Source organism: Ursus americanus, chromosome 33 (genome assembly GCF_024610735.1).
Source record: "Ursus americanus isolate L20-20 chromosome 33, mUrsAme1.1.p, whole genome shotgun sequence".
Classification (NCBI taxonomy): Eukaryota; Metazoa; Chordata; class Mammalia; order Carnivora; family Ursidae; genus Ursus; species Ursus americanus.
In genome coordinates, this window is record NC_142159.1 from 10,222,812 (window position 1) to 10,235,957 (window position 13,146).

Genomic DNA, 13,146 nt, shown 5'->3' on the forward strand with positions numbered 1-13,146 from the left:
TCCGTCCAGCCGGTAACTGGATTCTTCAGGAAACTCGCCCAGCCCGTCACTGACTGGCAAACACCATCTACCTTCCTCGAGCTTTTACGTTGCCCCACCCCCGCAGGACAAACTGGCCTGGATGAAACGGCTGTGGCCTTTGCTATCAAAGGGAAACCAAGCATCTCTGTCTTAGCAAACCAAGACAAGGTCACACATGCATTTATGCCAGGAACCATGTCCCCAGGAGACAGAGCGGACTCGGGGCAGCCCCTGCCTTCAAGAGGGACAGGGAAACCGAGGGGCTGCGGTTTGCGGCTTTGCGCGTTTGCAGGTTTGCGGGTTTGCACGTTTGCAGGCTGGGCGGCAACCCGGGAGGAGGAATCTACCCCTTGAGGAAAGGGAGGTGATGGGCCAATTCTCTACTTTTATTATGGAAATTGCCAAACAGAAACAGAAGTAGAGAGAATAGATCATGAACCCTCAGCACCCACATCCTCTAGTTACAGCGACTGGGAATTTATGGCCAACCTACTTCACCTGTACCCCCTCCCCAACTGTACTGGATTATTTTAAGGCAAATTCCAGAGATGATATTGTTTTGCCCACAAATAGTCTAGAAGATAAGGACTCTGGGTTTTTTTCTAACAAAATAGTAAAACAGTAATTCCTTACCCTCACCAGGTAGATAACGTGGTCAATGTTTCAAGTCTCGATCGTCTCATATTTTTTTTACACTTGGGTCATTCAAATCAGGATCCAAACTGGGTCTGATACAGGCAGGCTGAGTCTGAGAACCCAGGGGAAGTTTCCCCACCAGACCAGCCAAAAGGACCGTTGGCTTCACGCAGGATAGAAATCAAATGCGAGCCAGAGAAAGTGAAAACAGAATCATGAAATAACAGGTAGGGAGTAGCAGACAGAGTGTCTGGGAGACTCAGAAAGGAATTGGAGGATGAGTCTTGTCACTGCTTGGGGTTAGGGGTTCTTGTTAAAAAAAAAAGGGTCTAGGGTACGTGTTCCTCCAGGAATCCAAGGTAGGGTCAATCACAGGCAAGTGTCAGGTGAACAAGAATAGTGTGATTCCAGAAATTATCGAAGGTAGGGAGTACTGAGGCCAGCGTCAGCTGAGGTTTGTTTGAAGCTAATGTTCTGGAACAGGTTTGGGATCTAGCTCTTCTTAGGTGTTATTAGGTGTTTAGGGCCTAGGACAAAGCTCCGAGAATGATTAACTTTCTTGCTTCCCTTTTGAAGTGGGAATATAGCATCTTGGGCGTATTCAGAGGAAAACACAGAATATCAGTGAATGGGGCCCAACAGGAAAACAGCAGAGACGGAGACTTTGTAAAACGGAGTCCCTGCAGCTTCCCTACTTCAGGTCCACACATTCCAATCCGTGGATGTGTCTGTTAAGTTTCTCTTACTCTGTACCACCCTCTCCCTCCCTGCTTTCCCTTTGTTCTTGTCAAAGGAACCTGGTTGTTTGTCCTATTACATTTGCCACAATCAGGAGGGTTTGGCTGGTTGCTTCTTGGTGATGGTCATTTCACGTGTTCCTCTGTCCCGCCTATCTCCTATTAACAGGTGGCTAGACCTAGAGGTGTGATGACGTTCAGGTTTGCTCTGTTGGCAAGGAGACTTCTCGGGTGCTCTTGTGTCGTTCCTGTTACACCGCATCCCGAGGCATAGGAACTGTATGGTTGACCTCGACGTATAAGCAGCAGGTAGCCGGGAGAAGGGGGAAATAGGGCAGAAGGTGACCCAGGAGAAGGAGCACCACCTGCTAAGACTGAGATGCTGAAACATTCCAGGGAGCAGTGTCGGGTGATTGGGGAGTTCAGGGAGAGGGAAGCAGGGAGGAGCCAGGCCAAGCTGAGAGTTGTGGGGAGCCATGGAAGAGTCTTCACTAGGGGAGAGACACAGCCCAATTAACATCTTAGAGAGACTGCCCTGGCTCTGTGGAAGGTAGATTTGGGGGAGACCAGCAAGGAGGCTGAAGCAGAGAAGTCCTGGTGAAAAGCTGCGAGGGTCTACACTGGGGAAGTAGTAAGTAGTAAGAGGGAAGAATGAAACAGATGGTGGCTGAGGCACTGGCTGAGGTGTTAATTTGTATTCTCGCCGTATTTTTTTAAAACACTGCTCCGAACAGCTGGCAAAGGTTCCCTTCCCTTGGGGGAGCACGTGGCCAGCAGGAAGGCCACGGCTTCTTGAAGACAGCCACCTCCGGGCTTTTGTCCTCTGCTGTCCTAGAAGGGACCGCGGAGTGGGGAGGAGAAGCACCTCTCCGAGAGCGGAGCCCGGCCCAGCCACGACGGCAGACACTGGCTGCTGGGTACCGAACGTGTCCAGGCTGTTTCCAGGAGGGAGCAGTCCTTCAGACAGGACGTCCTTGGACATTTACTTGGGTTCGGTCAGTATTGGATGTCTCTTAGCTTCCGGGCCCTGTTTGTGGTGAACAAAACAAAGCCTCTGCTCCCATAGAGCTTACGTCGAGCAGAAGAGGACATTGCACAAACCCAACAACAAGACTCCCAGCCTGACGAAGCCCCGGGGGCCAGAGCCGCAGCAGAGCCTCGGGCTCCTTGGAACCCTACGAGCTCAGCCAGTGGGCTTTCAAAAAGAAAACCACGGGGGCACCTGGGCTTCTCAGTCGGTTGAGCATCTGACTCTTGACTTTGGCTCAGGTCACGATCTCAGGGTTGTAGGATCGAGCCCTGCCTCCGGCTCAGCTCGGAGTCTGCTTAAGGATTCTCTCTCTCTCCCTCTTCCCCTACCCCTCACCCTGCTCATACTTTCTCTCTCTAAATAAAGAAATGAACTCTTTAAAAAAAGAACAAAAAAAACCCCACAGGCCCAAAATGAAGCCAAGTCATCAAAGTTGGACTCAATACCCAACCTAACTGCAGTTTTAACCTCCCCCAGAGAGGTATTCCTTTTTTTTTCCCCCTAAAGATTTTATTTATTTATTTGACAGAGACAGCCAGTGAGAGAGGGAACACAAGCAGGGGGAGTGGGAGAGGAAGAAGCAGGCTTCCCACTGAACAGGGAGCCCGATGTGGGGCTCGATGTGGGGCTCAATCCCAGAACCCTGGGATCATGACCTGAGCAGAAGGCAGACGTGTAACAACTGAGCCACCCAGGCGCCGCCCAGAAAGGTAGTCTAAAGCGGTCAGGCAGGAATTTTCTGGTAGCACCAATGAGGTCATATGTCGCAGGGGCCCTCTCTATCCCTCCCCACAAAGGAAGATGAGGTAATCTGCGTGATCAGACCTCTTGTCCTTCCCGCTAAGGGAAAATGACCTTTCCTGCAATAATCCTTTCTTTTCTTTGGCTAATAACTTCCTTGCCCTACCCTCCTTCCTATAAACCTTCCATTTTGTACGCCTCCTCTGAGCTCCTCGGTCGATGGGATGCTGCCGAATTCACGAGTCGCTTCATGAAGCCAATCAGTTCTTCAAGTTGACTGGGTTGAATTTTTTAAGAGGGTCCACAAACAACTGAACAGCCAAGTCCAGCCTGGGTTCAGGTCCCGGGTCACTCCGAGGAGGAGGAGGGCCTCACAGTAACCGCCAAGAGCGAACTTTCTGCCGGTGCTGAAGGAAGAGGGCTCAGAGACCAACCGCTGTTGACTTAACAAAAATTAAGCTCTGTGACTTTTTGCACCCGAGCCTACGGCCTGATTCAAAACCTCCGGACGGTGTCTAGGCCACATGGAGGCGTGCTTGGAAGGTAACCCATGGGACCGGTGGGGAAGGAGGGCAGGCAAGGGGTTATGGGAGGCGGCCCCCCAGGGCTGAGCAGGGAGCTGGCAATGATTAAGCTTGAAACTGGAACAAGGGGGAGAGGGAGAGGGAGAGGGAGAGGGAGAAGCAGACTCCCCGCTGAGCAGGGAGCCCGAGGCAGGGCTTCATCCCAGGACCCAAGATCATGACCTGAGCCCAAGTCAGACACTTAACCGACTGAGCCACCCAGGCGCCCCAACAGAGGCTTCTTTTAAATACCTCAGCATTTTGATCATTTTCCCCGGGAGACCCTCATCGCTGTCACCCCCTGCTAACCCATAAGATGTCTGTGTAAGTAGAAAGGGGCACCCCCTCCAAGCCTTTGTGTGAATTAGAAAAAGAGGCCTCCCTCCCAGACAGACGCAGACAGACACAGACAGAGGCCAGGGCTGCGAGTGGAGCCAGGAGGGATTTCAGCCCCCACTCAGCCCCTGCTGGACCTGGGTTTGCTGGAAGAGGTAAGTGCAGCAGAGAAAACTGAACGGTTAGGATTTTGCCTTCTGATGTACAAAACAGCTCCACTTCTTCATATTGGCCAAAGCATTTTTTTAATTCTTGGCAACTGTGATTTCCAGAAAATCCCCATCGCTCTTAGGGAAAACCTTCTGTGTAAAAGCTCACCTCAGCAGTGCCTATAAAACAAACAGCCCGACAGCAAAGCCCTTAGGGGTGTGGGGGTGGCCCTCAGGTGACTGCTGCCCTTTGTCCAGGCCTCAGAGCTTCTGGGAAGCCAGGCTGTATCTGTGGTTGTCTTGGGGTTCAAGTCCACAGAGTCCAGGAAGGTCAAGAGTGAGGCCATGATAACAGACACATGAAAAAGTGCTCAACATCACTGACATCGGGAAATACAAATCAAAACCACAATGAGATACCCCCTCGCACCAGTCAGAATGGCTACGATTAACCACTCAGGAAATGACAGATGTTGGCAAGGATGCAGAGAAAGGGGAACCCTCTTACATGGTTGGTGGGAATGCAAACTGGTGCAGCCACTCTGGAAAACAGTATGGAGGTTCCTCAAAAAGTTGAAAATAGAGCTACCCTATGACCCAGCAATTGCACTACCAGGGTTTACCCCAAAGATACAAATGCAGTGATCCGAAGGGGCACCTGCACCCCAATGTTTAGAACAGCTATTGTCCACAATAGCCAAACTATGGAAAAAGCCCGGATGTCCATTGACAGATGAATGGATGAAGATGTGGTGTATATATACAATGCAATACTACTCAGCCATCAAAAGGAATGAAATCTTGCCATTTGCAACTACATGGATGGAATTAGAGGGTATAATGCTAAGCGAAGTAAGTCAATCAGAGAAAGACAATTATCATATGATCTCATTCATATGTGGAATTTAAGGAAAAAAAACAGAGGATCATAAGGGAAGAGAGGAAAAAATAAAACAAGACGAAATCAGAGAGGAAGGCAAACCGTAAGAGACTCTTAATCTTAGGAAACAAACTGAGGGTTGCTGGAGGGGAGGGGGTGAGGGGATGGGGTAACTGCGTGATGGGCACTAATGAGGGCACGTGATGGAATGAGCACTGGGCATTCTATGTAACTGATGAATCAGTGACCTCTACCTCTGAAACTAATAATACATTATATGTTAATTAATTGAATTTAAATAGTATACGTATATTATTTAAAAATAAAATAAAAATGAACCTTCTTTATTCATTAAATCAAGGATGCATTGTTAGAATTAAGAATTACTATTACTGTATTTCTGTAAGGTAATAAAATGATATTTATTTAAAATTTTAAAAAAAGTGAGGCCATGATAGAACCCATGAATGTGGACAGTCCAGTCACTCTAGAGCAAACACATTCCTTCGTTTACTCATTTGAATGCCAAATGCTGGTGATACAATGAAGGACAAAAATAGTTACAGTTTGGGTGCCTGGGTGGCTCAGTCGTTTAAGCGGCTGCCTTCAGCTCAGGTCATGATCCCAGGGTCCTGGGATTGAGCCATGCCGAGCTCCCTGCTCAGCAGGGAGTCTGCTTGTCTCTCTCCCTCTGCCTCTCCTCTTCCCCTCCCCACCCCCGCTCATGTTAGCTCTCAAATAAATAAATAAAAATCTTTAAAAAAAATAGTTTACTGTTAACTGAAAGAAATAGGCTTTAGTAAACTTCATACAGATGAACGTGAAATTATAACTCTGATGGAACCCAGTCTGGATGCCATTCTAAAGGACCTCAAACTTTTTCCTGTAGGTCATGGGATCACTGAAGGTTTAGGAGCAAGAACGTGAAAAGATCATAGAAAAATTCCTTGAGTTTTCCCTTGGCAGCAGCAGTGACTGGCCCAAAAGAATGAACGTCTCATAATGAACCACAAGACGCCTCCAAGTGCTCCGTCTAATTTGTGTCTGCTCGAGGCTGAGCTTTTTGTGATGGTCGATTCTTACAGATCCCAGAGAGAAATTCTGAAGTTGGCCATACCTGACAAACTCAGCATGGCCAAATCTTCACTGAAGAGGCTTCCTTCTGCTCTTGAATTCCTGTTTCTCCTTGTCACCCAGGTTCAAAATTAGAGTCAGTTCAGGGTTAGCATAGCTCTTGGCACTTAATTGGCACTAAATAAATATGTGTTGAATAAAGGAATGGTGGAGTAATTAAGACTGAATGAAGAACTAATTCATAAATGGCAGACCTCTTAAACCCTTTCCTTTCCTATGGCTTCTGCCTAAACTCTGCCTCTCTTTCTCACTCCCTGGCCTGGTGCAGGCCCACAGCATTGCTATCTTGGTGGTTTTCCCAGCCTCCTAACAGATTGCCCTGCCTCCAGTCTTGGCTTCCCTGGGCCTGTCCTTGCTCCCTCACTCTGCCAGTGAGATCATCTCAAACCCTGGAAGTGATCATGTAAGTCCTCTGCTCCAAAACCTTCAGTGGCTCCCCAAGGCCGAGGGGAAAAGTCAGGTCCTTAGCAGGACATCCAGACGGGGCACCGTTGATCCCTTTGTAGGTCCCTCTCTTACCACCTATCTTCTTGGGCACACGCCCTCCTTCCGAGGCACCCTTCAAGTTGCAAATATTTTTGAGAAAAGTGAATAGAAGCCCCTTTTACTTCTGTGCGTCTCAAAGTGCTGAGGAGGGTGAAGCAGTACTGGCAAGGCTGAGGGGATGGGCATGAAGGAGACACAGAAGGACAAAGCGTCGTGGTTAAGCGTTCAGCTCAGGAGTCACGCAGGCCTGGGTTCAACCCTGGCTCCTCTCTTTATAGCTCTGTGACCTCAGTCTGACTGCTCAGGCTCACCTGAAATGGGCAGGCGCACGGTGTACCACTAAAAGCTTAAAAGAGCAAGGAAGTATTGGTCCATAGGTCAGCCAGGTGGGCTGGGGGTGGGGCAGCCAGAGACCCCTGGCCAGACACCTCTGCAAGGGTGACTAACCATCTTGGTTTGACTGGGACTAGAAGGGGTCCCAGGACAAGGTATGCTCGGTTTTAAAACTGGGAAAGTCCTGGGCAAACCGGTACCAGTGGTCACCCCGTACCGGTGGCCCCTGCCAGCCTCGTGTATTTAATCGAGGGTGGCATACAAGCATTATTTGGTACATGTGCCTGTGGTATGGAAAAGGTTGGGAGGCTCGGTGTCCTCATCTTACAAGGAGCATGATGCCAAGAGTGCTTCCCTCATTTGATTGTTGCGAAGATGAGGTGAATAAAGCAGGAACTTTTGATCCTGCCCTTTCGACCCAGAGGCACACCCAGATTCTCTGTCTTTGCCAATCTGATGCTCCTTGCCCCAAGATTACAACAAACAAAACTATCCACAAGTTATCTGGCAGCGTAACAAATGTAAGGTAAGGTTGCACTCCATGTTAAATCGGAAAAATAAATGCAAACTCCTAACCTTAAAAAATAACTATTGTCAGGGTGCCTGAGTGGCTCAGTCAGTTAAGCATCTGCCTTCAGCTCCGGTCATGATCCCAGGGTCCTGGGATCGAGTCCCACATCGGGCTCCCTGCTCAGCGGGGAGTCTGAGTCTGCTTCTCCCTCTCCCCTTGCCCCTCCCCCTGCTTGTGTGCACACTCTCTCTCTCAAATGAATAAATAAAATCTTAAAAAAAAATAACTATTGTCGGGGCACCTGGGTGGCACAGCGGTTAAGCGTTTGCCTTCGGCTTAGGGCTTGATCCCGGCGTTCTGGGATTGAGCCCCACATCAGGCTCCTCCGTTATGAGCCTGCTTCTTCCTCTCCCACTCCCCCTGCTTGTGTTCCCTCTCTCGCTGGCTGTCTCTATCTCTGTCAAATAAATAAATAAAATCTTTAAAAAAAAAATAACTATTGTCATTGCTGAATGATTACTAAGAGGGCTCCAAGAGCAGCAGCCCCCCCTACCCCCTGCAGGCCCCTCCCCACAGACACCTCTCAAAGGCTCCTGTGTGCTCTCTCCACCCAGAGGAGGGGCACTGAGTCCAGAGCTTGGGGAAAGAAAAAAAAATGAGGCTGCAGAGCATTGGAACATGCTCTCCTGTTGCCAGAAAGCCAGAAGGCTATAAATAACATTAGCAGCACCGACAGGCCAAAGGAACCAACCTTTCACTGGCCAAGACGCAGCAACTGGGGCAGCCATAAGAACGTGATGATTATTTTATTACGGTTTCTGTCAAAGTTACTGGAAAAGTTGAATCTGTGAAAGGCCATGAGTTCATGATGACAACCCAAATAGGAAAGTTCCAAATAGAAAAGCACAAAACCTGGTTGAAACGCACAAGAAGTGTGACTATTATAGCATATGTGTAACTTCTTACTTTTTTTTTTTCCCTCTTTTAAGTAAGCTCGACACCCAACATGGGGTTTGAACTCACAACCTTGAGATCAAGAGCGGCATGCTTTACCGAACTTTACCAGGATCCCAGGGAACCTGGATGGTTCTGTTGGAAGAGCATGAAACTCTTGATCTCAGGTCTTGAGTCTGAGCCCCATGTGGGGTGTAGACATTACTTAAAAAAAAAAAAAAAGTTTAAAAAAATACATAAAATACAATTTGTGTGTCCCTATGTAAGAAGAAGAATGCTAAGTAAGGTATGAAAGTAAGCACGTATCTAGACAAAAGAAGGGGCCCTGGATGAGGGTGAACAGGTAAGGAGGCCTGAAGCTTAAACAACATTAGCTTCACAATAAAACATCATTTTTGTATGTTTTGTCTGTTCTTTAAGATATTTGAAGGGGGCACCTGGGTCGCTCAGTCGGTTAAGCAGGGTCCTGGGATTGATTCACGCATCAGGCTCCCTGCTCAGTGGGGAATCTGCTTCTCCCTCTCCCTCTGCTCCCTCTGCACCCCTGCTCGGTGTTCCCTCTCTCAAATAAATAAATAAGTAAATAAATAAATCTTAAAAAAAAAAAAGATATTTGAAGTCCTCCTGAGAATCAGCCACACCAAAACTTCAATTGCAGTTTAAAATTTTAAGGATATTTAAGTTTGTAAACAATGTTTAAATACTCCAAAGATCGAGTTCGAGTTTTATTAGCTGTAAGACTTGAATAGATTGAGCATGAAATAGTTGTGGGTATTCTGCCACATTTAAAAGCCTCTCGGATATTGAAATAATTTGATAGGGGGCACCTGCTGGCTCTGTCAGTAGAGCATGTGACTCTTGACCTCAGGGTTGCAAGTTCGAGCCCCACATGGGGTGTAGAGATTACCTAAATAAATAAAACTTTTTTAAAAATGAGGAGATAATTCATACTAAGCATTCAGCAGAGGTAATACTTGCACCTGGCATGTGGTATGTGGTCAATCATACATCAGAGAAATACAAATAACAACCACAATGAGCTACCACCTCACACCTGTCAGAATGGCTAAAATTAACAACACAGGAAACAACAGATGTTGGCGAGGATGTGGAGAAAGGAAAACCCTCTTACACTGTTGGTGGGAATGCAAGCTGGTGCAGCCACTCTGGAAAACAGTATGGAGGGTCCTCAAAAAGTTAAAAATAGAGCTACCCTACAACCTAGCAATTGTACTGCTAGGTATTCACCCCAAAGACACAATCAGAGGGATTCAAAGGGGCACCTGCACCCCAGTGTTTATAGCAGCAATGTCCACAATAGCCAAACTATGGAAAGAACCCAGCTGTCCATCAACAGATGAGTGGATAAAGATGTGGTATAGGGACGCCTGGGTGGCTCAATTGGTTAAGTGTCTGCCTTTGGCTCAGGTCATGATCCCAGAGTCCTGGGATCGAGTCCCACATCGGGCTCCTAGATCAGCAGGGAGCCAGCTTCTCCCTCTGCCCGCTGCTTCTTCTGCTTGTGCTCGCGCTCTCATTCGTGCGAGTGCTCCCTTTCTGACAAATAAATGAAATCTTAAAAAAAAAAAAAAGATGTGGTATATATATACACAATGGAATATTATTCAGACATCAAAAAGAATGAAATCTTGCCATTTGCAACGACATGGATGGAACTAGAAGGTATCATGCTAAGTGAAATAAGTCAGAGAAAAACATGTATGATTTTACTCCTATGTGGAATTTAAGAAACAAAACAGATGAATGTAGGGGAAGGGAAGGAAAAATAAAATAAGATGAAAACAGAGAGGGAGACAAATTATATGAGACTCTTAACTATAGGAAACAGACTGAGAGTTATTGGAGGGGACATAGGTGGGGGGATGGGGTCACTGGGTGATGGGCATTAAGGAGGGCACTTGGAATGAGTACTGGATTTTGCACACAACTGATGAATCACTAGATTCTATCTCTGAAATTAATAATACACTATATGTTAATCAAATTTAATTTAAATTAAAAAAATTTTTAAATAAATAAAAGCTGATTAGCCCCCTCCCCAAAATAACTAAACACCAGGACGGGGCTTTTTTTTTTTTTTAACTTGCGGTCAAAAAAACGTAACAGAATATTTACCATTTTAACCATTTTCGAATGTACAGTTCAGAGTCATTAACAGCATTCATGTTGTGCTACAACCCTCACCACTACCCATCTGCAGAACTTTTTCATCTTCCCAAGCTGAGACTCTGTACCCATTAAACAGTAATTCCTAATTTCTCCTTCCCCCAGCTCCTGGAAACCACTATTCCACGGTCTCTATGTATTAGACTATTCTAGGTCCCTCATTTAAGTGGAGTTGTACAATGTCTGTCCTATTGTGACTGGCTTATTTCACATAGCATAATGTGTTCAAAGTTCATCTGGATTTTAGCAGGTGTCAGAATTTCCTTCCCTTTTAAGGCTGAATAATATTCCATTGTATATCCATACCACATTTGGTTTATCCATTCGTCTGTCAATGGATACGTGGGTTGCTTCCATCTTTTGGCCACTGTGAATGATGCTGCTATGAATACGGGTGCACAAGTATCTTTTCAAGTCCCTTTCAGTTCTTTGGGGTCTCTTTCTGGGAATATACCCCAGAAATGGAACTGCTGGATCATATGGTAATTTTATTTTTCATTTTTTGAGGAACTGCCATACTGTTTTCCAAAGTGGCTGCACCATTTGACATTCCCACTAACAGTGCACAAGAATTTCAATTTCTCCACATCCTCGTCAACACTTGGAGTTTTCTATTTTTTAAATGATAGCCATCCAAATGGATGTGACACCAGCTTTTGTTTATTTTTTATTTTTAAAAAGATTTTATTTGTTTGTTTGAGGTGGGTTGGAGAAGGAGGAGAGAGAGAATCCCACGCAGACTCCCCACCAAGCCCAACTCGGGGCTTGATGCCAGGCTCAATCTCACAATCCCGAGATCATAACCTGAGCCAAAATTGAGAGTCAGACGCTTAACTGACTGAGCCCCCCAGGCTCCCCAACACCAAGTTGTTTTTAAAGGGTGATTTCTCCTCAGTCTTGTTATGGATTTCTCTAGTAACCTGGAGAGGGAAAAGGAAGAATTCATCTTGACAAAAGTAAACCTTAAGAGATGAAATCATTAACACGAACACAAACGTACACAAAAGGGACACCTTGGTAGCTCCGCAGGTTAAATGTCTCCCTTTGGCACAGGTCATGATCCCAGGGTCCTAGGATCAAGTCCCACATCGGGCTCCTTGCTCAGCAGGAAGCCTGCTTTTCCCTCTGTCCTTCCGCTCCCCCTGATTGTGCTCTTTCTCTCTGACACATAAATAAATAAAATCTTCCCAAAAATTTAAAAGAGAGAGAGTATGACCACCGGGCTATGGAAAAAAAAAAAGACAAAACAAAACAAAAAACCACACACACAAAAGGCAAATGCCCACTATTTTAGTGCTGATTGAGAACTCTGCTCAACATATCGGATCATGGAGCTCTTGAAAAGATGTGAAAAAAAAAATCTTATTTTGATGTTTTGCATTGTGCAGTATTTTAATTAGGACATTTTCATTTCATTTATATTCTTTTGTGTTTTTTCTCCTTTACTCTTTGAAAACTTTTTATTATTATTAAAACCTCAAACAAACATATACATAGGGCTACCAGCACTCCCACCCTGGATACCAGGTAGGTTCAGCCTTGGCAGGCCTATATAAGAAAATTGTTACACATCCTTGTCAACTCCCAGGGGGATCTTTAGCAGGGAACAGAGGAAACCCTGACTCTGAAGGTGTGATCACAAGTAGAAGATCTCCCTAGGAGCTGATGCAAACACGACTATACAAATCCCTATGGAAAAGAGAGGTCAATGTGGGCTGCAGTTTCTTACCACCTCTTTGGTCACACCCTTTATATCTGCCATGCCATCATTTCCTTTATTTTTTTATTTATTAAAGATTTTATTTATTTATTTGACACAGAGAGAGAGAACAGAAGAGGGAGAAGCAGGCTCCCCACTGAGCAGAGAGCCCCCCATGGGGCTTGATCCCAGGACCCTGAGATCATGACCTGAGGTGAAGGCCCTTAACACACTGAGCACCCCATTTCCCTTATTTTTAAATGTATGATCTCCTCAGCTGAATTTATAACTAGTTGAACCCCAAATGAACCCAATTGCCCCAAGTGAAAATCCACATCTTTAATTTCCCAGAATACTCTTAATTTCAAACATCTCATCTTATATATCATAAATATGCTCTTATTTGTTAGACTGTGTAAATTTTAATCACCTTATGCTTAATATAACAATGTCCTCATGGTATGCTTCAGGTTTCTGTCCTTGGCTGTATCTTATTAATTCATCAGTGATGATCTGGAGGCTTACAGAATTTACATAGGGAAGAGGTGGCAGACAGGCAAGGTCTGACTCACATACCTTTTCTCTGGCCCACATGGTGTTTTTAAAATTTTAAATTTACTTAAAAACACTTAAAATTCAGAAATTTTTACACAAAATCAAAATTTCTGGCATCTGCTAAAAATATATAGATGACAATATTGGACCCATAATCGTTTTCAGTTGCTATTTACCATCATATTTGTGTGGTG

At 45.7% G+C, this 13,146-nt stretch overlaps 1 long non-coding RNA gene across 1 annotated transcript; it reads left to right on the top strand.

Annotated features, from left to right (window-relative positions):
• The first annotated feature begins 44 nt into the window (after nucleotides 1–44).
• On the top strand, nucleotides 45–8,053 carry LOC148107216 (uncharacterized). Its single transcript, XR_015722693.1, has 2 exons — nucleotides 45–3,708; nucleotides 5,983–8,053. It is a non-coding gene; the product is annotated as an uncharacterized LOC148107216 (long non-coding RNA).
• Nucleotides 8,054–13,146: the final 5,093 nt, after the last annotated feature.